The sequence below is a fragment of the Neodiprion pinetum genome, chromosome 2 (assembly GCF_021155775.2).
Source record: "Neodiprion pinetum isolate iyNeoPine1 chromosome 2, iyNeoPine1.2, whole genome shotgun sequence".
NCBI classification, from domain to species: domain Eukaryota; kingdom Metazoa; phylum Arthropoda; class Insecta; order Hymenoptera; family Diprionidae; genus Neodiprion; species Neodiprion pinetum.
In genome coordinates, this window is record NC_060233.1 from 29,770,451 (window position 1) to 29,797,623 (window position 27,173).

Sequence of the window (27,173 nt, forward strand, 5' to 3'; positions counted from 1 at the left end):
GTGCGTGTGTGTGTGGGCGCGCGCGTGTATGACACACAATATATATATACATACACACACACACACACACAACACAGTGTATCGAAACCATTATCGTCGACGGTGGTCTTCGTTGCGCAACGAATGCAAACCGTGCAAAACGTCGGACGAGGGCAATTGATGTTAATTTTCAACATTCTGAGTGTATGTATAATGAAGAATTTCACAAACCGTTAATTTACATTGAACGAGGATTCGTTCCTTTATTTTGAAAAAATATAATCTCATTATACGCACGTATCGTTTAAATGAGGATTGAGCCGTGAGTGCATGTACAGTTATATGGATAAGCGAGGCGGATTGGCTACTATAAAACCGCGAGAATATAATGAGGAGAAAATAGAATTATAAATATACTGTAATAATACAATGTATAAATAAAGTATATATAAGACCGGAATTCCATCGCGTTTACCGATTCTATTTCTTCCGTACACTTCTTAATCACTATCACAGGTACTATTCCTGTACACAAAATATTCAACCATTGTGCATTGATTTACGGTTCACGGTTTGTTGGATTCCCGCTGCAGAGAACAGCTCTTTTCTTACTACTTCATTTAATTTTTATTCTTCATTCTTTGCTTTATTTTTATTCATTTTCTCCCGGTGACGGGAAAGGGGAAAGTTGGGTTATTCCAAATCGTACACTGCGTTCATTCCCGACCCCCCCCCCCCCCCCTCCGTCGTCGGAATTCGCCGCTATTTCTTTTCTTTTTTTTTTAAATTTTTTTGTTTCACCTCCTTCATTGTACTTGGACGTATAAAATGCTATAGTATGCGTAATACCGTTGGTGCGTTTACGGTACGGTTGAGAATTTGCATAGAATGGGAATTTCCTTCGTTTCCAGTACACATAGTATACCTAGTTAGGCGGACTTTCGTTAGAAAGATCTCCGACGATAGACAACAACAACTATTGCCTGTATCAAAATCGTCAGAGATTCTTAAGTATACAAACACTAAGATAACGATGTATGCATTTATCGCGGTGTTCTTTTTCTTGACATTTAAAAAAGGAGCATCGCGACCACCTTTGAGATAAAGACGACTTTCCTCTCTCTCCCGAAAAAATTCGCTATCTTAAACGGGGCTCTGGTTAAGGAAAGCCACGGCAATTATCCTCGCTGAATGTTCGGGACGACGACGAGTAATCACACCTAACACGTATGATGTACACGCGTGTGAATATGCGTGCACACGCAATGCGATGCGATACGACGCGCCTCGTGACGAATCCATCTATTCTTGGACCGTACATAACTGTTCTAATTAAAAGACCGCCGGGATCGCTTCGGTGTAAACTTGGTCAGTAATACTTGAATATATATATATATATATATATAATAAATAATATATTATAAAATAGCGTTACGTACAATAATTATTATTTATTTTTATAATAATATGTATCATATAATATATCATATTAATAAACGGGTAATTATTTAAAAACAGATCGCGCGCGATTATCCTACAACTAGAATTATTATTATACAAATATAGATTATGAATATACCGTATAACGGATTATATATATATAATAAAAGTGAACGTCGCAAGTGCCGCAAAGAAGATCAACGCGATCGAATCTCGATTATAAACCTATACTACTATGATAATGTATACAGCATAGAATAGGCATCTATTATACCATTTCAACGAGTACATACCCCGACGTATATAAACGTGTTTGATGTTTAATAACAGATTTAAAAGGCTACTATACGCAGGTTTTTTTTTCTTCGTTAGTTTGCCTTTTTTTTTTTTTGCTCTCTTATATTCCACACTCTTCCCCAACAGGCCGGCCAGCAAGGGAAGGGATAGAGGTAGGATAAAATCAATTGTAGTAAATGACGATCCCATCGAACGTCCGTATAGTATATAAAACTATAAAACGCACTGCAGCCTAAATATAATGTATATTTTATATTATGTATAACGTATATATATAGTATTAAGTTGTAGTGCGATTGGCCATGATAAATATAGTATAGAGGCCAGGATAGAGATCTGCCGATGACGAGGAGGAGGAGGAGGAGGAGGAGGAGAGGCAAGGCAGTCAGGCAGACAGGGTAGGAAAGGGAAAGGGGGGGGGGGTCTCTCGAACGAACCAGCGCATTCCTTTCCCACTGGCACTTGGCAGCGAAGGCCCTTGTATAGCCGACTACTATCCTCCTTGGCCTTACTTACTTACTTGCCAACTCTCCTCCTCCTCCTCCCCCACCCTTCCACGTCGATGCAGCCCCTCTACCCGCTGGTCAATTCACTTTTTCCCCCCACCCCCTCGAGCCGGACGAAAGAGACGGATGCACGGGCACGTGTACGCTCCTGTTGTACTTACGTATGTATGTATACATACTTTTTTGTACAGTACGCTTGAAAAATGAGGAAAAGAGAGAAGGAGATGAAGAAAATGAGGAGAGTAGAGAGGAGAGGTGAGGTGAGGTGAGGTGAGGTAAGGTGAGACAGAGGAAGAAGACACGCACGTAAATTCATCGTCCAACTTCTCTTATCTTCGTTAACCGCGAATGAGGTAGGTGTACAATGTATGCAGGTGTATTACATGTACATATATACCACCATCTAACCTCAGAAGCTCGCACCCGTTTCTGCGCACAATGTGAAAAAAAAAAACGATACACCATCAACTGGACTGTGAATAGGAAATTAAAGGGTAAAACTTGAGCACAAAGTCCCTCCGCATTTCACAATTAGAAATATAAGGCTGCGACTAACGGTCATTATGCTTATATGTTGTACTGTGCAATTAAGTCACATCCTATGCGTGAGAATCACTGCAGACTGTCGTCTGCAAGTATTACTGTAGAGATTTATTTAAAATTACTCTGTATGTGTGTATACAAATACATACCAGCATAGATTAATGAAATTTTACAAAATTTCTAATTGCTTCAACTTTTCAGCTCGTAATACCCTTGCCGTTAAATTCGTATTTAATTACTTTACACAATCTTTCAGTATTATACCAACGTTATTCATTATAATCGTGGGGCATGTCCCATGTCTACAAGTATCGCACTGGGAGAAATTTCATTTGTTACAGTAACTAGAAAAATTCAGTAAAACAGGTATCGTTAAAAAAAACTATTCGAATGTTGTTGGAATTACGAAAAACGAGGTACGCCTAACCATTTTGCGCTATCGTCGATCCTTTTTTGGTAATTGCAACGCAAAATCAGTTTGTGAGGTTTACACTACTGTTTTAGTTAAATAAAGCTTTAACGTTAATTTATTCTTGCACAAGCATTAAATTTGCGCAACAGTTACGAGAAAATATAGCAACAGCGATCGTAATGATAAAGAATAGTAACGGATACTAGACTTTCCGGTAACAGCTATAAAATTAATTTTCATTTTTTACCTAGAACTAGATTTTTCGATTGCGGTAAAAAATGAAAATAGTTAAGGACTGAGCAGTAACCGGAACTTAAAATTTCTCTCAGTGCGTATACACACCCGTGGATCGATTTGATTTGGGGATAGGTGAAGGCATATATATGTATATAAAATTATATACATTATAGCTAATATTATGTATACAAGAAGCTAATGAAATATGATTAATGTCTGTTGATCGAGAAGTGTTTACGTATACTGTACTAAGTACTTATAGATATATATATATATATACCTATATACGTCCGCATGATAGCGAGGTATATATGTATAACATGTACATACTCGATGGTAGATACTTGGTGAAAACTTGAAAGTTTCACCATTCCGGAGTGCCGGAGGCTGATTTTAGACGGATCAGCGGAACGGTTCGACGATTTCGTTTAAAAATAATACAATTCGAATTATCCAGAAAAAAAACCGGAAGCAATGGCTAGGTCGCGTGTATCGTAGGTACGTCGCTGATTGCGAGTATTCTTTACACACACCTGTACCTATGCATATCGCAAGTATACGGTATACAAATTAGATTACACTGGCAAACATGCAAGAAATATTTCACAACTATATAACATATTCGACGAGTAATAAGATGAGGATTCATTATTCATCGTCAGTCGAGTCAATTCGAATTCTTCTTCTGCACACCGATAACGCGATTACGGTAAGGTTGAGGAACGGTTCAATCGATCTAGTCGATAAAAACGTCTGCTGTTTTTTGCAAGAATAAAAATTGAAAAAACAAAAAAAATAAAAATGTCAATCCTTATCGTCAACGGTATTATTGTTTCCGCATACAGGTACAACAGTGCAAAACGTAAGGCGTAAACGCGTGTGACGAAAAAAAAAATAAAATAAAATGCACACATATATGGGCCATTCCACGGTGAATATCGTATATGTATGTATATGTCATATCTATGATACATAATACTCGAAAGGAGGACGTCGCACCTGTCCATGTGCGGTGGTGAGATTTTATTGTCGTGACCCATAAGGGCCCGCGGTTGGAATGCGGACAGCACACTACGCGGCCCTGCAGAGCCATGGAAGACGGATCACGGGTCTGGTCCCCCCACCCCCCTTCTCTTCCACCTCTCTTACTTTCCTTTCCTTTCCTTTCCTTTCCCTTCGTTTCCCATCCCTTCCCTTTCTTTCCTTACCGTCCCGCGAATCCTCGCGTCTCTGTCTCTCTGTGTTCGTAAATACCGCGCATACTGCACATGCATACATATATGCATATCCAAACGCAGCAGGGACACACATACGTTCACGTGTGGACAGCTTACGTTTAGAGCTGTTTCAAGACTGTCTGCCCAAAGCTAGACCTTTACTACTTACTCGTCTCGATATTCTCACAATCATCCCGTCCCCCACCTAACAATGCAAGCGGAACCCTTTTACCCGTAACGGGCCATTCATGTACGTGCGTACGTATGTATGCATGTATGCATGTATGTATGAACACCGCGTTAAACCTCCGCATGCGTATCGCCGTATACTGTTCAGCCAAAGAAATCGTCGACCGAAATTAATACGGATATATATCGATTATACATACTTTATTAAAGTATAGGTTGTAAGTATGCAGAACGCGCAATTACGAGTTCAAAATTTTTCATTTATTTGTACGATAAATTTGATTTTTTATGAATTCAATTACACTCAATTCGTTACTAACATTCGTGACTTGGTACACGTTTTGAACGTCTTTTTTTTTTTTTTTTTACCTGATCCAGTTTATTGTTTAAATTATATTGGTATTGACTTGGATTAATTCACATTTCCATAATCATATGTGACCGTGATCTTGAATTACACGGAACAGGTTAAACAAGTATAGATAAAACGATGATTAAAAGTAATGGATATTATTTTACCCTAATAATATACGTCGGACCTATTAGACTTTCGTTACATTATTGAAAAATAATTAACCAGTTTGTTCGTTTTCTTGCTGTGAGACAAAAAAAATTATGCGAATCAAAGAATGGAATCAAAAAGACATCAAAACAACTCGGTCGATGAAAAATAATAGCGAAAAAGCAAAACGTTTCCTCCTGCACAAAATCGACGTATCGAACCGAGTGAAATAGGTAAATGTTGACTTTTGTCTACGCCAAACGGTAATTAGGGTATATGAAAAAAAAACAAAGAAAAAATAAAAAAACTTCCATCACTGAAATAAAGTATTCTTTCTCTTTCTTTCTCTCTCCCTCTCTATATATAGAACGAATTTAATACAGATATTAATTACATTTTTTTAAATGTAAGTGTAATATATGTTTAGCTGTACGTATATATATATATATACATGTGTACGCAACGAAATATGATTGTTCGCCTATGGTACGTATAATGTATTATACATATAACGTGAATCAATCATTTCATTACGCTTGTAGAAATTCCTTCAGAGTTACGCATCACTTAAACCCACCACAACGATACATGATATAGATTGTGCAACGCCCCTGGGGCAGATCGTGCATTACGGAGTTACGTTAGTAAGGTGCATAGCAGCTGGTATGGAGAGGTGATAAAACGTGCCGCTGCACATACATAGGCATATAACACCGTTGCACGTACACCGATATAGATATACTGTTCTTTGCTCAACGATTACTTCCGGCGTAGCAAGGCTTACGTATTACTTTATACGTAGGTACGTACATACGTCCGTACGGTCGGCGCATCACTCTCCAAAATAGGCTCCTTCCGGTTTAGAACAGTGAGCGCGAATTTATACGTCGTACCTATACGACACATACATATACAATATACAATATATACATCTATGTATATACACCTATACAGTTGCGTTGTACGTATATGTATGATACCCGTATGCACACTCGTTACCAGTATAATCTATATGCATGCGAATACGTTCACCGAGCCGTAGAACACGACTAAATCTGCACGAATGTTCTAAAACTCATACAATAATGCAAAGAAGATTATCATTGTATATTATTATTTTAATACCGCACGCGTATAACAACGGTATTATACGTATACGGTATCTTCAACTGCATACGGTACAGGGTGTACTTTTAATTTGTACGACCAGTAGCCTAAGCTTGTTGTAAACGTTATAAAATTTACCCAAATCGACATTTTTTTGTATTAAATTTGAATCACATAAATACTTTGAGAATTCAAAACGCCCCAAATTATTCGAGCGTTCTTTGATCAATGTTTGCTTCTCGTTGGGAAAGAAAAATTCAATCGAACATTCGTTTGACTGTTTTTCTCGGTGAAACACCCCTTCAATTTTTGGCTAATTTCATAGAGCGCGCATTGCCGTTTATCACCGCCTCGATATGTTCGTATACATATACGATAATATACGTTACACATGCTACCGAAAACACATGCGCATGAATATATCACGGACATACATATATATATACATATATACATGGTACATGTACGTGCTGTTCATATAATATGATAATTTATTGATAATTTCTATGAATAATGTAGAAGTTTGAAAACCACGCAGTATGTCATTGTCAATTTAAACGGTTTAAATGCCTAAGAATCGGTTTCATAATAAATTATAGTTGTCCGATGTACATATATTTGTCTTATTCGTGTGTGTGCGAGTGTGCCTCTGTACATACATTACACCACGGTCGATGTATCAGGAAGGTACTACTCGATGGCCTATATTTCGATTTGACCATAGAAAGGGTGTCGATGACCTCCGCCGTAAACATGAGTGGTCATTTTCATGGCTCGCATTTAACCGCTCGTATACACAGAATGCAGGAATCAACTCAAATTTGCGTACCCGTATTACAAACACCGCTTTCATTCACTCGCACTTCAAGACTCAATCAATCAAGGGATTTCTATAATTTCATAATATATGTTTGTTATACACGTCGTATACGTTCATTTTTAAAAAGGTGAATTTCCTTCCAACTCTCTACCCTGTAACAATAAGTTATACCAATATTCACTTAACGTTATACTATACGTGACTAAATATACATGCAGAATGAAACCGCGTTCCGTAATAATTTATTATACTGTGCACAGCAGATTCAGGCACGTGTGTCTTGCATACAAATCTTCATCCCCTTTTAAGAAGTATATCATCCAGGTGTTTAACCCCCCCACCCCTCGACATGTTCCTGCACCAACTTCCTTCACAATATGAACTTACAACGAATAGCACGTATGCATATACGTATAGGGTCCATTGTAAAAACGAATATACGAATTTAAACTTCCGCTGCAAATCTTGCAGCTGCGGTTGAAATGAAAATTAAAAAAAAAAAAAAAAAAACTATACCTTCGCGTTTCGACAATTTTATAACGCGTTGTTTCGTTACATAAACAACTTTACGTTAGGGTGTTTTGGAAAAAAATAGTTTACGATTTTTCACCATGGGACCCCATAAAAAGTTTGTTGTGTCAAAAGAAAGGTTCTGGCAAAAGCCGAGTACTCTAGGTTACGTGAAAGATCGCGCCCACAATCGTTTGACTTTTCACTTTTATACATTTTTTTAAACTCAGGAAGAATCGTAAATAAATATTTTTTTTTTTTTCTTACTGCTTAAATCAATCATAATACCAATTTACGTCACTAAGAAGACCCACACTTGTAATGTTAAGTCTCCAATCGATGTTTGAGAAGTGTATCCAACGATCTTTTCATTATTAATTCAATCTCATAAAATAGTTATTATTTAACGTGAACTTTTAATTCAGGAGAATAAGGATTCCCGGATGCTACATCGTTCCATTATGGATCGTGATCTTTGGGTTGAATATAAATGTCAGGAAAGAAACAATAATTGAATTGCTACAACGTGTTTCTTCACACATTTAAAAATTAAAAAAAAAAAACGTGACAACCAACTGCGCGTGATCTTCCACGTAACATGGAACGCTCATATTTCGACAGAATCTTTCTTTTGACCTAAACAAATTTTTTACGGGGTACCACGGTGAAAAATCGCTAATTATTTTTTTCTAAAACAACCTGATATACATATTATGATTCATAAGCAGGTCGTGGTCAATTTTAAATTAATCCATAATAAGAACAAAAGAATTTAAAAAAAAAAAATTAAAAATGCCAAATGCTAATTCAGTATGAAATAAAATTAGCCTACGATCATGCTACACTGGGATGTGGGTATAGGTAAAAATTGCAGCAACGGTACCGTAATAGACCAGTTACAGGAAGATTCCGATGTCTCCAGGATAATTATAGATATTACCTCCTGTACAATAACGCAATTATACACACTGAGAGAAATTTTTAGTTCCGGTTACTATTTTCATTCTTTACCACAATCAAAAAAATACAGGTCTAGGTACAAAATGAAAATTGTTTTTCTAGCTGTTACCGGAAAGTCTAGTATCCGTTACTATTTTTTCTCGTTACGATCGCTGTTACTATATTTTCTTGTGACCGTTGCGAAAATTTAACGCTTGCGTAAGAATAAATTGACGTTAAAGCCTTGTTTAACTAAAAAAGTATAGTAAACCTCACAAACTGATTTCGCGTTGCAATCACCAAAAAAGGATCGACGATAGCGCAAAATGGTTAAGCGTACCTCGTTTTTCGTAATCCCATAAATATTCGAACAGTTCTTTTTAACGATACCTGTTTTACTGAATTTATCTAGTTACTCTAAAAAATGAAATTTTTCACAGTGCAGGCATAGTTTACTACGAGCCAATTTATCGTAAACAAACATCATAACTCATGTTACGGTTGCATTGCGTAATGCTGCACCTTGCACCGCGCGTAACCTATGTATAACCTGCGTCGGGGATGATGCGATAAAAATAAATAATATAAATAAATAAAATTGCACTGTACGGCACCGATGTACGTAGCTGCCTTTGCGAAGTCGGGAGGGCGAGGGCGGCGCAACGAGGTGGTTATCAACCAGCAGGGTTATGCATACGTATCTACGTACGTACGGTACACGGAGAGGATCTGAGGGCCGTTCAGCGTGGGACCAGAGGAACTCAAAAAGTCGCACGCCGCGCTGCTAACAGCAGCGGTTCTCAAATCTTGATAATTTTACAAGGTGTAGTAAGCGCGTATGCGAGGAACCGAACCCGTTACGTACATATTTCCTAGATAACGTATAAAAAATTATCCCATGAGCAAGAAAGAAAGAAGGAAGGAAAAAAAAACACCGTCGTGTAACGTGTAAACAGCGGGTTTGACACACTCAATGCTTTAGTATATGACCATTATTCGACAACCTGATGTAAGTGTACCAGTCATTGACACGTTTAGGCTCAATTTTATCGTACCTTTTACTTTCCAAAATTGTAAATTGACGACAGTATTATAATGAATTTCCCGGTGACTGAAACCAATCGCCAAAGGGTCAGACACTAGAAATTTATTTTTTGGTAATTTTAGAACTACTAAGGATCGAACAGATACAACCAAAAAAGGTCGATAACTGCTACACTTACCTTATTGCGGAACATTGTTTATTATACCACCTGATCCGAGCTGGGTGATGAAGTAACCAAAGGTTAATAGAACTGTACAACTTTTGAGTTTTCCCTCAAGCTTGTCGGTAACAACACAACTTTCTCACAGCGCACACTCGTGATAAAAAAATCAAACAAATAGCTTCCACTGTTTATTATTACAATCACTGCCATCGCTCTCTGACTAGTTCAGAACTTTTCTTTCCGCCACTTATTTTTCACGCTACGATAATGGAACGTCGCAAGTTCCCAAATAAGGAAAAAAAAGAAATGAGAGAAAAAACTTGCGCGCCAAACCCGCTGCGTGTAAGAATAAGGTTGTACGCCAATATATTCTCGGCACGTGTCTTTAGCTGCGAGAGAGGAGGAGGACTACGCGACATCTGCCGTTCGCGACGGGGATTCTGGACTTGAGAAGGGGACGACTAGGCATTCAACTATTTCGTGCCCCGAGTGTAAGAGGGTCGTTCGTAACTTTGATTCAGGATCGCCGGTTGCAGCGACGACTTTGATCGGGGTTTTGGAACGACAATGACTTCGTATTGCACATCCTACCCGCTTTACGTACATACATGTATTAAGTATATCTATATACATATACACAATTCGTGCGTAGATGCGTAACCTATTGCTCGTACGCAAAAGTAGGTAGGTTAGGTATGTATATTCATGCGAGTTTGTGTTGCACGAAGGAATCAACAGCTGCTTGTGGTATACATATACGTACGTCTTGTTCGTTCGGTTTGCAGGCCTGCGTATTACAGGATAATAATGCTTGAACCTACCGCTGCTATGTACGCAAGCCCCGGGCCGAATCGGCACACCTGCAGCCCTCACCTGGCCCAAAACAATTGAGAAAGAGAGACGAGTATGAAACCGTCGGCATATATATATATATGTATTTTTGTATAATGCAAGACGTTGTCGATGCATAATTCTAACACAATTGTACGGAAAGAATTTATTGAAACTTTATTGCAATTTACGTTATAATATGTAACATGATCCTGAAATTAATCGTGCAAACGATAATTATCAAGATATTTGTAACGTGTAGGGCTCGGATAAATATGTATTAAAAATTACAAAATATGCACGTATAACATAAACTTAAAAAAGTTAAATATTTGAAATAAAAACTGCATTTTGGGACTCCAAACATCATACTTTATGCAGAAACCTTATTAGGAATGAAAATGATTTAAATAAAAAATGCCCTAACGTGTATTTAATCAAATTTTCATCACATATCGCGACGCGTCTGCACTTTTGCGTATAACGCCGGTCAACGAGTGACAAAAAAATTTCTTCTGCCTGTGTTGAGTTTATTATTTTTATATTTGTCATGCGTGAAAACAATGGAAAAATATATACACCTCTGCTTAAAGTTTGCTTTTGTAGCCTTGGGAGAAATAGTTACGATTTTATTATAGTTTTGATAGCACAATTGTACTTGGACGGATTTTGTGCCTGGTATTTTTGTAGGTGTGATTGTTACAGGTGTAGCGATACTAAACAGAGGAAAATTACTGCTTCTCGAAAAACTTTGATTTTGCAAAGCAGGAGAATGCTACTTCAAAACTTAAGAAAATTTCTAAATTCAATCGTTCACTTGTTACTTATTTTGTATATTGTTTTCATCAACTGTAAATTAAAATTACATAAATTATACTTTAATACTTAAGAAAACCTAGGGTATTAATTATTCAGCCAATAAATATCATAAATTTTCCAAACTTTTAAAACACCATACTCCCGGCTGCAAAAGCAAACTTTTTCGACAGATATTAATTTTCCTCTCTTTAGCATCGTGAAACCTACAATAATAACGTACGCTAATCCCAATCCCAAAATCAGTGTATGCTAATATAATGTATAGGTACGGATCGGCTTTTAAAGCTTTTTTTTTTTTCTAATATATATATTTTTTTTTCTCTCAAACGATAAAAATATATACAGCGTTTATATTACTAGCGTTACACGGCGGAGAGACGGAGACTACACGATAAAGTGTATACGGTGTATACATACATATATTTACTCACCGTATGTGTGAATCGAGTAACACGTGGCGAGACGTGGCTTCTATAAATTGTGCGTATAAATACTAGAATTATACCTAAAAAATATACAGGTACACGTATATGGGTGTAAAAAGATGTAGACGTTTGTGCGCGTGTGTATGTATGTACGCATGTATATATATACAAATAAATATACGTATGCACGGATACAGGTTATGGTGTATATACCTACAGCCTATCCGCAGTGACATAATCGCCCGGCGTTTGAAGAGAGCGAGGCGCTATTTCTGGCCGGGCATCGACCCGTAGACAACTCCTAGACGCGCGGGACCCGGTTATATACGGAGAAACTCGCAATGGTTTTGTATACGCGAAGGTGCGTCTACGATACAATTGTGTACAACGTAGAGACACCACGTCCGTGTGCAAGGCGATGTGGATGCCCTCGAGGTATTTCGCAAAATCTTGTATAATAAAATTTATCGAGTGAGATTGGCAAACGAGAGATAAAAGTGTGCCCGATACCTACAATATTTCAAAGATCCTAATTTCCTTGCATTTTCCCCGTCGAATGTGTATCGGTGGTTGAGGTATTATCATCGATATTGCTACAGGGTACCTACGTACATTATTATCGATGATAGGGGGCCGTCGCGTTTAATTATCTCAAGCACATGCCTGTGCGTGTAATAAACGAAAAAGTTGGAGACCCGAGTCTGTCAGGAAGGCGAGCGAGCGTCTGTCTGATAGCACACAGAATTTTCAACACGGCGCCACAGCTGTATCGTCGCGTCGTGACGCAACAGTATTTATCTAGCAGACAACGACGACGTAACTGGCCAACCGAAGTGCACGTGCCGAACTGTTAAATTCGTCGGTGAAAATCACCCTTTGCATAGTGCGAAGAAATACGAATGATGATTTGTCTTTTTTAAATACATTATACGCAGGTATTGTATGTATGCATGTATGTATGTATGCATGTATGGATGTAGGGTGGTCCAAAAAAGTTGACTATTTTTTTTATTCTCAAAGGCATACGTTCAATAGTTGTAGGAAGAGGAAATAACACGTCTGTTATAATTTGAGTCCTTAATGTTAATATTTAGTGGTTCCTAAACGCGATTTTCCATTTTCCATTTAATTAACACGCGAAAATGATTTTAGTTATTACTGAATTTTGTAGCTCAGGAACGAGGAAATTTTGTAATAAGTCTAGTATTTTCGCTGTTAATCTCGACAAAAAAAAAAACGAATTTTTACATGATATTCACTTTAACTTTGATTAACTTTTGAAAGAGTTGAGTTATCAAAAAATAATAAGAGTCCTTTTTCGTAAAGCATTCAATTCCCTACATAAATAACTAAAATCATTTTTGCGCGTTAATTGAATGAAAAAGTGGAATATTGCATTAAAGAATCACTAAATATCAACATTAATGGTTCAAATTATAACAAGCCTCTCACTTTCAATCCCTGCACCCGTTAAACGTGTGACTTTGAAAAAAAAAATATCCGATTTCTAAAATTTCTAAAAAATCCTAAATCGTGTATAGTATCGATATTAAATTGTGTCGCGTTCTCGGACTTGGATATCATCACACAACAAACAGAATAAGCTAAATACGAGAAAGATACGAAGCACGGAATGACCCGTAATTGCTTAAATAAAATTGAAAAAAAAAAAAAAATTGATAAACCGCGTGCGATCGTTCTGACTTTGTTTGAAACCGCGCTATGCATAACGAGACCAGGAATTCGCAGCTTCGGGGGCGAAATACCAGTGTGGCGTAACCGAGGACCGGAAGAAGACAGACGAGCTGCGAGCTGCGAGGTTGTAAAGCGCGTGCGTGCGTGCGTGTCGGGACCAAACGCCTGACCCAATTCTGCAGCACGACGTGCTGATCTCACCTATAATTATACGGATTCAAAGATATTTTCTCATCAAATTAATCCAATAGATTCGCGATCATTTATAATGAATTATTACAACGGTCGCATCCGAACGAGAGAGAAAAAAAACTCGACACTTTCGAATTGTAATATTTACACAAAACATGTACAGGTATACATATAATTATAGATTGTATGTTGATAAAAAACGAATGACGAAAATAACGACCAGTCGGTGTGAACGAGTCTGCATATTTAACACATCCGATTCTAATATCGTTGTTAAAAGTTTATATTATAGAGTTTGATTCCAGTCGATTGTACCTGTACTCAGGTTATTTAATAAATATATGAAGTTGGGTTGATATGTGACGCCTGACTGGGTGGCTAATTCGTTTTCATACGTGTGCACAGTTGCCTACGGACACTGGAAGCTGATGACGAAAAAGCAGAGACGAGTAGATGAATTAGGAGAAAGAGAAAGAGATAGAAAAAGAAGAAAGAGCCAGATACGGATATCCATTTAAATGTATACATACGTACGGTTGGCGGGATGTACGGACGGATGGACGGCTACGCGCGAGCTTCTCCCGTACGACTCATTCATCGCAAGTTCGTGAATGGAGAGGGAGCGAGAGAGGGAGAGAGGGAGAGAGGGAGAGAGGAGAAAGAAGGGAGGGAGAGTCTCGAGCGCACAAACGCACCGATGCGACGGGACCGAGAAGTTAGCAGGAGCACAACTGGCGGCAACTTATTCGTCGTCGTGGCCTTGCACCTTGATTGTGAGAACGAGAGGGGAAGGAGAAAGAGAAAGAGAGATATAAAGCTCGCTCGCAAAGGAAATTGTGAAATTTGCCAGCGAATAAGCCACGGTCGCACTTACGTTAGTCGCATAATAGAGTTATAATTTACATACTAAATATCGATGTATGCGGATGAGGAACACCAGGACCCCCCGTAGACTCACACACATACACAGGTAACGGGCAAAACTCCTTCGCATATACCGAGTGTAAACTGCGACGAAGGAAAGTTGTTAGCACCGCGCGTGCGCGAAATAATCGACGTCTATTGGTCGGCGAGACAGCAAGAGACAGGAGAGCCAACTTGTTCGAAATCAGTTTTCAGTTACATTGAGGAGAATTGAAATTGAGTTGTTTATAAAACGATTCGTAGTCCAGTAATCGGTCATCGATCGATTAACGATCAAAGACTTACAAGCCTTCCCGAATCACTGCATCGTTCGTCTGTTCGAGTAGATTATAACTTCCATAAGCCGAGTTTGGCAGCTGAGAATGAAGCCCGATGTGGCCAGCCTGCATTTAAATTCAACAAAGCTCGCGCATGCGCGGCAGTTGGATGCGAAATATGACAACTTTCACTGTTTCATCTCGGTGAAATGTAATGTACTAATTGTTGTGAGGGACCTATTCACTCAAACTTTTAGCGTACCTATGAGAGATTTTGCGATTTTGCACGATTGCAAGTTAGCAAATGAATTTCAAATGAACTTACACGTCGTGAATGTAATTCAACTGGATTTGGTTAGATTTCAAGCAATTTCACATCGTAGATTTTTTTTACAATTTTCTACGCGTCCGTAATATTTTATTTCGAATCAATGTTCTCATTTAGTATCACTGGTGAAGGTGAAATGTGGAAAGATCAGAAAAATGATGTCACAATAATAAATTTTCAATAAGGCAAAAATCCGTGTTACAGAATTTAAAAAGGCGTAAAGTTGAAAGCAGAAAAATAAAAATGTCGGAAGATCAAAGTATAGAAAGCCAAAAATATTGAATCGTCAGACTGAATATAGGATGAAGAGTACAGAAAGCCGAAACGGAGGTACGGTATCAAATTCTAACCAATCCATATTTTGGTTTTAGATGTACTTTACCTCTCTACATTTCGACATTTATTTACCTCGGCATTTTACATTACGAATTTCTCCAAACAGAATGCCATATTGTGACCCATCTATTTTCTTATTGACATTTTAATCTTTTTAATTGAAAATTAAAAATATAGAAAATCAAAGTATAGAAAAACAAAATATAGAATTAAAAATACAGAATCTGTATACGATTTTACACTATCGAGACGAACTCTGGCGATTCTTCAGGTTCTATAAATTAAAAGTTTTCCCTTTTCAAAAATTCAATTTTTTGATCGTTCCATATTTTACCCTCACCCTTTACCTTTAAATTTTTCGACGATCACGTATGTCAAGTCAGAATAGAGTTGTATACCAAAATCGTTTATTTCATTCTCGGACTAAAAGTATATTCGAATATATGGCAATACACACACGGTAACTTATGAAAACAATTGTACTTCTCAATATTATATAAACCACTTACACAGGGTGATCGGTTTTAATCGCGCTAATCAAATATCTCGAAAATAAGAATCATCAAATGAGACTTCGTATAATTTTCAACGATTACATTGTAATTTCGACAAGATTCCCATGTAATTATAAACGATTTCCACACCTATATTTTTAATTAATTTCACCTTCGCTTCAACAAATTCCAATTCATTTCTGTAAATGTCAATTAATTCCAAGTGACTAAATCTAATATCATCTCAATCCACGTGATTTCTTTCTTATTCACACAAACCTTCTAACCCATTTCAAACTAGAATCGTATATAAATTTAATATCAATAGTACATAGCACAGCCCCTCGAATTCTTATATTCGCAGGGTGTATATTTCCATCGCACGGTACAACAAATACCGAACGGAATGTCAGGAAGAGAAATATTCATGTATATGTATACACGTGCGTCCGCATACATGCGCGCGCATGTAGATAGAACGCAAGTGACTATCGCGTTACCCTCGTCGCCGCCGTACGAAGAATAGTACGAAGAAGAAGCGATCGAGCTGCTGTCAAGTTGAGCACCGCAGCGCCGACGGCGGGTGCCGAAGAATCTAGAGAGAGTTCCCACGCTGCTGGCACGGCCACGACGACGTTATACGACATGGCATAAGCCTATACAGTATTACACACACACACGTATATATCGTTCTCTCGAAGATACGTATGTCCCGCAATCGAGGCACCGAACAACCCACTTCGCGACAAAAGACCTCCCCCCCCTTCCCGCTTGATTTTCCTCTTTATTCGCGCAAGCCGGCGATCGGTGCGACGTCCGACGTACCGGGGGGTCTGCCTCCCCCCCCCCCCCCTCCCCGCCCCTACACTTCGACATTTTTTTTTTTTTTTTTTAATTATCGTTATTTTTTCAAGATATACCTGTTACACGTACGCTGTGCGATAACAACAAAAAAAAAAAAAACAAAAAAAACAAAAAAATAAGGAACGATTGTGATCAGTTTTCCTGTAGATCGTCAAAGATGGTTTGTGCGGTAGATTGGAAAGTAACCGGAAAAAAAACGAAAAGAAAAAAAAAAAAAAAAAACAGAGTTCCGAGTTCCGAAACTCGGGGCCGAGCACATGCATCGCAATAATTGTATATAGATACATGTCCGATGTATGAATTTTTGGGGCTTAATTGACGGATAGATCGGAAAATCAAAGCGGATGTGATCTTGCATTCCTGTGCAGGAATGTGCGATGTGAAACGGTATAATATGTATGTATATTGTATATATATACCGGATGATAGCGGTGGGGTTGCGGACAGATTGCCGTTAGAATACCTCGCGGAAGAATTGAAATCAGTATGAGAGAACGGTACAATAAATATACGTACGTAAATTATAATCGTTGCGCGCGAAACTAGAAACCGATATAACACCTGTGACATTGTATTGAATAATTTTTCTTATTTCTGTTAATATTTTTTTAAACTGCAGTAACAATAAATCTACTCGTTATTTATTACATACCTACGACATATCGATATACATGTCTATTGAACCGCGTGGCCGCGGTAAATATAAACATCATTCAATCTATCTATCCGTGTCGAAACGTTTCCCTGGAACGTAAAACAAATAAACACGTCCTCGCGTATAATTTGAATAACTGACAAATTGGAAGGAGAATAAAAAAAAAACAAAAAAAAACCAAATGAATAAAATAACCTGCAAGACTTACATACATCACAATTGTATGCGAAAACTATAATCGTATATAATAATATACGGATAATCGAAAGGTGATCGGTTATCGTATATTTGTCTCTGTAATATATGACAAAAGAAATCAATCGATTATATCCAAGTACACGTTATACCCTGGAATCTACGATGAATTCGGCTAGATCTCTATACTCGATATATCTCATACGATATGTATGTATGTACGTACGTATTATATACGTAAATAGGAAGACGGATCGGTCGCGGTATAATAGGGGGTATATGAATACAAACAGCTATATTTATTTATACATCATACATACATACATGTATGCATGTATAAATATACGTATCTACACGTTTTCCGCACTCGTGCGCGGTGGCGATTTCCGAGCACCCATACCTACGTATCCACGAACCGATGCACACGTGAGTTGAACATGTACACGCATGTGTGTAATACAGGCATCATTACTCGTCGACGGAGAGAGAGAGTGGGAGAACCGCACACAAACGACGGATGCCACGTGCAGAGCTGTTCGTCGTCGCGCCGAATATTCGCGTGGCGCGCACTAGCCGAGATATGTGGATAAGCAGATAGATAAATAGATGGATAGGTAGATGAAAATGAGTTGGTGGGGGGGGGATACGCAAATACGCGTTAGGCACGCAGCCATGTGTGCAGGATGTAGATGCAACGCACACAACCTCGTAGTCGTCGTAAATGTTCCTCTTCCCCGATCCTCCTCCTCCTCCTCCTCCTCCTCCTCCTCCTCCTCCTCCTCCTCCTCCTCCTCCTCCTCCTCCTCCTCCTCCTCCTCCTCCTCCTCTGCGTGGTGTGCGAGATCGCGTGTATATAACGTAACTCTTGTACCACAGGAGCAGCAGCAGCGGCAACGGCAGCAAGCAAGCACCCGGTTGTGTGAGCGCGAAGATACAGCCGAGGTTGAACGAACCCACGTGCCAGCCGAACCTTGCTAATAATTTTTTAAAGCACCGCCGCCGCCTTGCGCAGCTCCGAAGAAACGACGACGACGACGACGACGAGACTGAGGAAGAGAGGGTTACCGTACGCACGACACGGTTCGAGAGAGTACGCTGGGTATTCTTTCCACTCTTGTCTACCACAGGGATTTCGAACCAATTCTAAATTTACCTCTTTTTTTTTCTTTTTTTTAAACCCTCTCAGTCACAGTGGGATGCCGAGGTTCCCACCTCAACAATGTCCAAGTCCTAACCTTTGATTTGAATGATATTTGTCTGTATTGGATCCGCCGTCCTGGGTTTAGAAATGATCAAATTCAGACTTAAGTTTCGTGACAAGCGTGCCGAAACCCCCCCCCCCCCCCCCCCCCGAATAAGAAAATTGAGGCAAAAATATTGAGTTGAAAAATATGCGATTGAAAAGGTTAATAATTAGCACTTTCAGGCTTTCGAAGATAGTAATGCGTGCGAAACCGCTACATGTATGAATCTCGATGATTTACTAAATTGTAGGAGTTGCGAAACTAATGCGTGACATGTGCGGTGCGAAGAATAGAAAAATATAGCGATCTGCGTAACGTTTCGTCGTATAGGGGTCGATTCTGTAACTTTATGGATGCGAGGGTACCGCAGTTGTAACTGACTGGCAACAAACGTCACGTAAAGTAGATGCGTGAAGAATCAGTGTTCTTTCAAGTTCTTTGCCATTTTGCAAACAGCAAAGCTAGACTGTCGTGAAAATCCAGCCAAGGAAAGCAAAGTGCAGTACGCCGATTAACGAGACTTGCATCAAGATTTATTTACCGATTTGAGGCAAAACAAGCGTATCAAGGAGCGTTATGAACAAGGAAGAAAGTTGCACTGATCCTTACGATCGAGGAATAGCAGCTTCGCAATAATTAGATCAGACTCTTGGAAGACTCCCCTAATCGAATGAATATGTATGAAAAATTTGAAATTGGTTTTGATTTTTTCACCGAAACATGCTTTTCTCAAACTAATATCCATGATATCGCAAAAACTACACGTCGTTCTATCAACTTTAGATTCGTAGATATTCCGGTGCACATCCGCACTGACTGTGAAATGTGTCTCCGTATCCGACTAACCGAAAATACATACATTCTCTCACAATCAGCGAGGGACCTTGGATATGGTTATCGAAGAACTAATGATTATTTTTTAGAACGTTAAAATTTTGTATTAGTATTAATTTTAATACAAGATTTTCGAGGTTTATTTTCGATGACCTGCTCAAGTATCGGTATTAGTAGATCAAATTGACTTTCATTTACGAAACTTCAAACGGTCGTTTTGAAACATGTTAATTAAAACAACATTTGACAGAATTGGTCCGATTGCTTTACATGTTTTCCTCCCGTTAAAAATACGTAAAAATTCCGACAAAAAATTCCTTCGGACTAGAATAATATCCTCCTTAATTCATATGCGAATAGCGCGTTTTTCATTTTAAGGCATACGGAGAAAAAAAAAAAAAGAATTTTAAAAATAGTCAACACGAAACACATAAACTTGACAATTTTCAATTCGACTCATTTGCAGACAAACGTGAAAATCAAAGGTTATTTTCTTACAGAAAAATGCCAGACTTATGCGTCACGTTCTATAAATTCTCGTGTTTTATATTCCCTCTTTCGTCTACGTGTCAGAGGCATGCGATTTTTCTCAACCCTACAGACTACCACTAATAACACATTCATCAAACGTCATTTAATCCGAAATACAAATACCGCATGATTTTTCAATCTAAAGCGGAATATAAATAATTTTTTTTATTCAATTTATAAAAAACAAAACTTCTCACGTCATGATTTTATACACGCAAAAATAACATACATCACCAGGATTCGTAATCTATTTGGAATCTGAAATTCCGCGACTTTTCCAGGTATTCCAGTCTAAAAATTGGATTTTCCCAGTAAATTTTTCAGAAATATTCCGCTGATTCATGAAATTTTGTTTTACACATTAATACCAATACCTTCAATATTATACCTAATAACTAACTTACCGTCTGACCATCAATTTACAAACAACAGCCTGCGATTTTCCGTAAGAAAAAAAACGAAAGCAAGTTATTGGTGTCAAGTAATATACGTGGAATGGTTTTTTTTTTTTCTCTCAAGATCGACAGTCCGTACTTTGTACAAGAACGAGTTTACTTCTAAAAATTGCATTCTTATTTTCGAAATTCCCTAACTCTTCCCTGCCGTAAGAAATTCCCAGAGTTTTCCCATTTTCCCAGCTTTTTCCCTTGCGCGTTACACGAACCCTGATAACGCGTAATTAACAACAAACACAAACGATTCGGGTAATAATAAGACGATGAAAAAAATCTCTACAGCTGCATATCGTACGAGGAATTCCTCACTGTTGTAACATACATTAATAGGCAAGTACATACTTATGTACAATATCCATAAATATGCAAGAGGCGCGTATCGTGCGCTGTGCAGGTGTAACAACGAATAAACGTTATTACACCTCGTCCGTCGTCAGTGGGCCAAATTTCTCAGAGCATAATTACCATCTCGTCGCGTCGAGACTTACCTACCTAACAAACCTATAAGCCGAATAGCGGAGGTGAGAGCCGACGTAGGTATATTCAGACAGACGGACAGCTGGCGGTTTAATCCGCAGACTACGCGGCTCCGGTGCTTGACCATATATTATACAAATATACGACACGCGTATGCACATTCGACGTTATACGTCATCGTAGCCGTATTATACGTACGATTTATAATTGTACCCATCATGCTTACAACGCGTTAATTAATTTTCGAATTCGTGATTTAAGAAATATTGACGACGGGTGAGACGATTTCATTGCAGTTCGGTAAAACGGATCGTTAAAGAAAGGCTGAGAATTCCTCTTAACGGTCAAGGATATGGTTTACTGAGGAATGTTCGTGTCATATACCTAGAATAAGGTATACACACCTTATTCCAGAAATATACATAATATATAATACAACCATATTTCAAAGAATATGATTTGAAAAAATTGAATCTGTTCGAATCAACACCACGTTGAGACTATAATGCATCATCGCTTGAGTTTGTTCAATGTATATGTATATATATATATATATGCATGTATGTATATGCATATATGCCTTGTGACACACGTATATATAATATGTAAGTATATACAAGTTTTCAGAAACGTGAAGTCAGATTAAAGGTATTTCAAATAGGAAACCGCAAGCAGCCCGACACTTTTTTTCTTCCTCTTTACCTTTTTCTTCTTCTTTCAACATCTGACGTAAGATTTTTCATTGTATAAAGTTAACCGTGTGCACGCTTTGGGATAAAAATAAAAACGCGTCATTTAGATGCATACGTGTATATATATATATATATATATATATATATATATACTTAAACGAGTTCGACCTGCTGCATCTGATTGCAAGAAAGGCGACGATGATGAATTGACAATCTTGATTTTGATGTACGTATAAAATTTTGGAATTAAATTGCAACTAAAGATGAGAACAGAGAGAATATAAAACCTGAAAAACATTGAAATTAAACGCTTGTAAGAAATACAGGATACTTATAATGAAAAATTCATATCGTCATCGTTATGCATTCGTAGTAATATAGTCACGGATATTGCCAAGAGTGCAGAGAAGACGAGATGAGACGAAGAAGAGAGGCGAGAGAAACGCGTGAAGAAAAATGACGTAATCGGGACGAGAAACCGCTGACCGCATTCCTGTATAATTATTTTGCATAGCTGCTGGAAAATGATTTCGTATAAAGGTATTGCATATACGTACAAATATACATACATATATATATATATATATATATATACAATGTTTATAAAACATAAATATTTACAAAATTTACACAACGCATCTCTTTCTTTCTTTGAGGCTAAATCGCACTCTCTACACGATGCAAACTCTGTTGCTTTCGGCATGCTCGACGATTCGGGGGGCGGGGTTGAAATTCCGAATATTCAAAAGTTCCGAAAGTGTCAAATCCCGAATTTTTTTATGGTGAAACTTGAAGTAAAGAAGTCAAATTCGGAACATCAACCCTGCTCCAGGATTGTGCAAAAAAAAAAAAATGTGTATCGATTCACCGGAAGTTGATTGCAACCTTCTAAAAGTACGGCCTTCGTACAATTCGAATGAATTACAGCACAGTTAATACCTACGCTCATTTTATGCGGTATAATCTAGTTTCCAATTTGCGGCACCTTCTGTACGTACAATATACGTGTATACATGGGACACATGTATCGTTTGTACAGATCAAGATTTGAGATTTCATTCATTGAGCAGAGCTACAGGTTGAAACGAATAACCATCGACTTATGACAATATCGTATTGTGAGGCGACATTGTGTGTGAATATTTTTCCCCATCGTGCAGAATCATGAGTAAGAATTGTCAGCTGCAGATAATAGAATAAATATACATAGCATTGGACTTGTGATGTTTATGCCGGATATAATGTTCGAAGTCTACAATAAGAGAAGTCGCGAAATATATATGGAATGCAGACGTTGCAGGAAAAAAAAAGATAAATCTGTGCAGGCATCAAACGTACTTTGTCAACAGTCTCTGCAAAAAGACTGAATCATATGACAAATACACGCACTGAATGTGTTGCAGAACCAGTTTCAGAAATTGATTGCAGTTAAATCGTCTGAGAAAATGAAGAAAAATTTGTCCTTGGATAAATATAAACTCATATGAGAAAGAAGATACGTATAGGTGTGTATATATGTGTATATATATAAGGGTATGCCCATAAAAAAAAAAAATATATTTTTTCTCGAAACATGCGTCAAAATTTCTGCAAAGCATCTCAAATAGAATATCCTAGCCAAATATGAGCTCTTAATATTGATATTTAAAAATACCTATTTTATTTGTTCCATTAAATCAATATGTAACAAAAAATCGGAAAATTTTGGAACTTTTGTTTCTCGTAAACGTCTTGACTTATAATCTATCTAAATACAAATTCTTATAAGAAGGTCCACGCTCTATAAAGAAAAGTACCGAGATAGAATTTTCCTAGCTCTAATCGATTAAGAGTCATCATAATTCTATCTCACTACTTTTTCATATAGCGTGAAATTTCCTATAAGAATCTGTAATTAGATAGTTTATAAGTCAAGCCGTTTACGAGAGAACAAAAAAATTCGAATATTTTCCGATTTTTTGTTAAGTGTTGTTTAAATGGAAAATGGATAAAAAAAAAAAAAATAGGCACTTTTAAATATCAATATTAAGAGCTCGTACTCGACCGAGTTATTTTGTTTGAGATGCTCTACCGAAATTTTAATCCTCGAGAGATGTGATACCAACTACAGTTACTCGTATATGTTATAAATATTGTATGTATATGGGGGATTCCATGCAAATCCGAGCAACGTCTGGCCCTCACCATTTCTGATTTTGTTCAAAAAATTTTCAGTAACTGGCGTGACTCTAAAAAACGGTACCCTGATTTTTTTCAGATTTTTTATTCAACTGATCAATTATTTACATATATTAAAAGCGATTATGAAAAGGATCTTTTTTCCATTGTTTTCAGCACTTTCAATTTTTCTGGTCAACTAAAACATCGTTTGAACGGTCTAAAAATTCTCTAAAAATTCTCAAAACTTTTATATTCCACTCAGAACACGTCTTATAACACCGGTTCCATTACGTAGCTATTTTTATCTATTTTTTCGGCACGTTTGACGTTTTTTTATCAACTTCACGCAGATACGTATAAACTAGAACAAAACTGAAAATTACGCCAATTATGCGAATCGGGATGTTTGCATCTGTATTATTTAATTAAGTGACTATTGCATCGCTACACCTACCTATCTACCCAATTCATATAACATTGCATCGATCATTTACAATCATTGTTTATGATTAATAGAGAGAAAGAGAGTATAAAGAATCGAATATCGGACTATCCGCACCCACGTGAGGTGGCACGTGTTTGCCAAATTCCGCAACAGCTATAATAATAATAATAATAATAATAATAATAATAATACACCGATTATACATCGAAATGGATCGCGAATAAAATTAACGATCGTATAATACAGACGTGTAATCCATGTATAATGCAAGCAATATACGGATATGCGTGTAACGCTGTACGAAAGGTGAATGGTAAGGTATAAACTGGTGGACGTTAAAACGACGTTGCACCTACGTAGCCGAAGCGTATGTCATGCATGCAATTATGGTTAGGTAGTCAGACGTCAGGTCCGCCAGTTAGTGTCGGCTGATATTTATCGATATTTACCGACGTCGATACTTGGAGAAATTAAAATATCGATATTTTTCAACGATATTTTACGTACTCGATGAGAGTGTATAAAAATTCCAACTGTCAAACGATAAACTGAAAATAATTCGATTTAGAGAAAACCTCGACTAATATTAAATGCAGTTTTCTACCCTAAGCGTATCGTTGTAAAACATATGTAATTTTGGAGTCATTATTATGTATTTTAGTTAGACAATTATAATAAATATTCTATATGGTAAAATGTTATATGGAATAAAGAATTCCAACGCTAAAGTTATAAGTCTAAATAAATAACTGAAACTGAAGCAGATTTAATGTTTCATCTTCCAATTAACATATTTATCGATATTTGAGCAGCAATATATTGATAATACCGATATGAAGTATCTGGTATTTGAAAATCTACAAAAATCGAACCTCCGTCGTTTTTACACATCATTTTATACATATATATATACACACACAGACGTACACGTGCATACATGTGTATATTCGACGATAATAACCATCTAGTAAAACTTTAATCGTTGATACTCGCAACGATTATACCCACATTGTACTAATTGTAAGTGTACGATGTAATACATAAAACGTATGTACCGATGCTAAAATATCATTTTCAAATGTTACCATACGATCTTCATTGCGATGTAAGGATAATTATTATAATTATCATTATCGCTGTTAATATTATTGTAACACGGATACAACCTATACAGAGGTTTTATCTACGCGAGCTATTGCTGCGCGAAAGATAAGATTGTGACACTATTTCTCGCTCTCTTTATTTCTCTTTATTTCGCTTTCCGTCTCTCCGATGGAATTCATTTGGTTACGCGTTTGTTTAAACTTACACGTTCAGAAGTTCACTTCGACACTTTCGCGATAAATTATTCGATAATTTCATATCATTCTCTATTAATCGTTACTTTTTATTATCACAAGTACATAGGTGTGCGTTTTCCAAAAAAAAAAAAAAAGAAAGAACCGAATAATTTTAGTATGCATATATTCCAAAATACGTACTTAATGAACCATACTTTCAAACATACCCTGCATACACAACCTCTAATATGTATATAGACTATTCTTTGCATTACATTGATGGCAAAAAAAAAAAAACACGTCCGAATAAATCAATATTTAAATACAACAAATTTTTGCTATCGAGTATCGAGTACATATGCATTATTTATTATACACGCGTATTTTTATACAGATCTGTACTCGTTCTAAAGTATTATATATAATAATATTACATGTATTATATGTATATAAGACCGTGTGATTATTATTCCGGTAGTTTAAACACCCAACCGTTATTAAACATAGATATACTATAGGCCACCTACCCAAATGCGACAGTCAACCTACACACCGGCAATACCTATAACGTAAATACATACAACGTATGTATCTACACCAACCTGCCTATACGTGTCTGCTATGCCGTAAGTACATAATGCCCTGTATATAGGTACCCACATACGTGTACAATGTGTACATACATTTTGTTCGCGAAACGGAAGTAAATTTTGCACGATGCTGGATATGATGGCGGGAATACCGACGTATCTGTACATATACGACTGCAATTTAAGTCACACCCTGTTGCATGCGATACGTCCGAATAGCGTGAAGATCGGAGCATGTGTGAAACAATCATTGCTAAAGATTCGAATTTTTGTTGAAAAGACGGGACGAAATTAAAAAAATTAAAAATAAAAATAAACGCTGCGCGAAATATTTTCAATTCTATTATAGATATACGCGTAAAATTGAAATTTAAGGTGATGTAGCAATCCTACATTTACCGACCGAGCAAACTCACCCTTTTGTCTTTCTGTGTAAAACAAAAAAAACGTACGGAAGGTGTTCACATTTCGACGGTGGATCGCTCGTATATTCCGAAAGTCGTAGGAAAAAAAAAAAAAAATAACAATTTTACAGTTTTTTGAC

The 27,173-nt window shown here is 37.3% G+C and overlaps 1 protein-coding gene across 2 annotated transcripts in view; it reads right to left on the reverse strand.

The window, feature by feature from the left end:
* Nucleotides 1-27,173, reverse strand: part of LOC124211707 (uncharacterized) — a 91,092-nt gene that overhangs the window by 52,596 nt on the left and 11,323 nt on the right. The gene's annotated exons all lie outside the window — the stretch shown is intronic.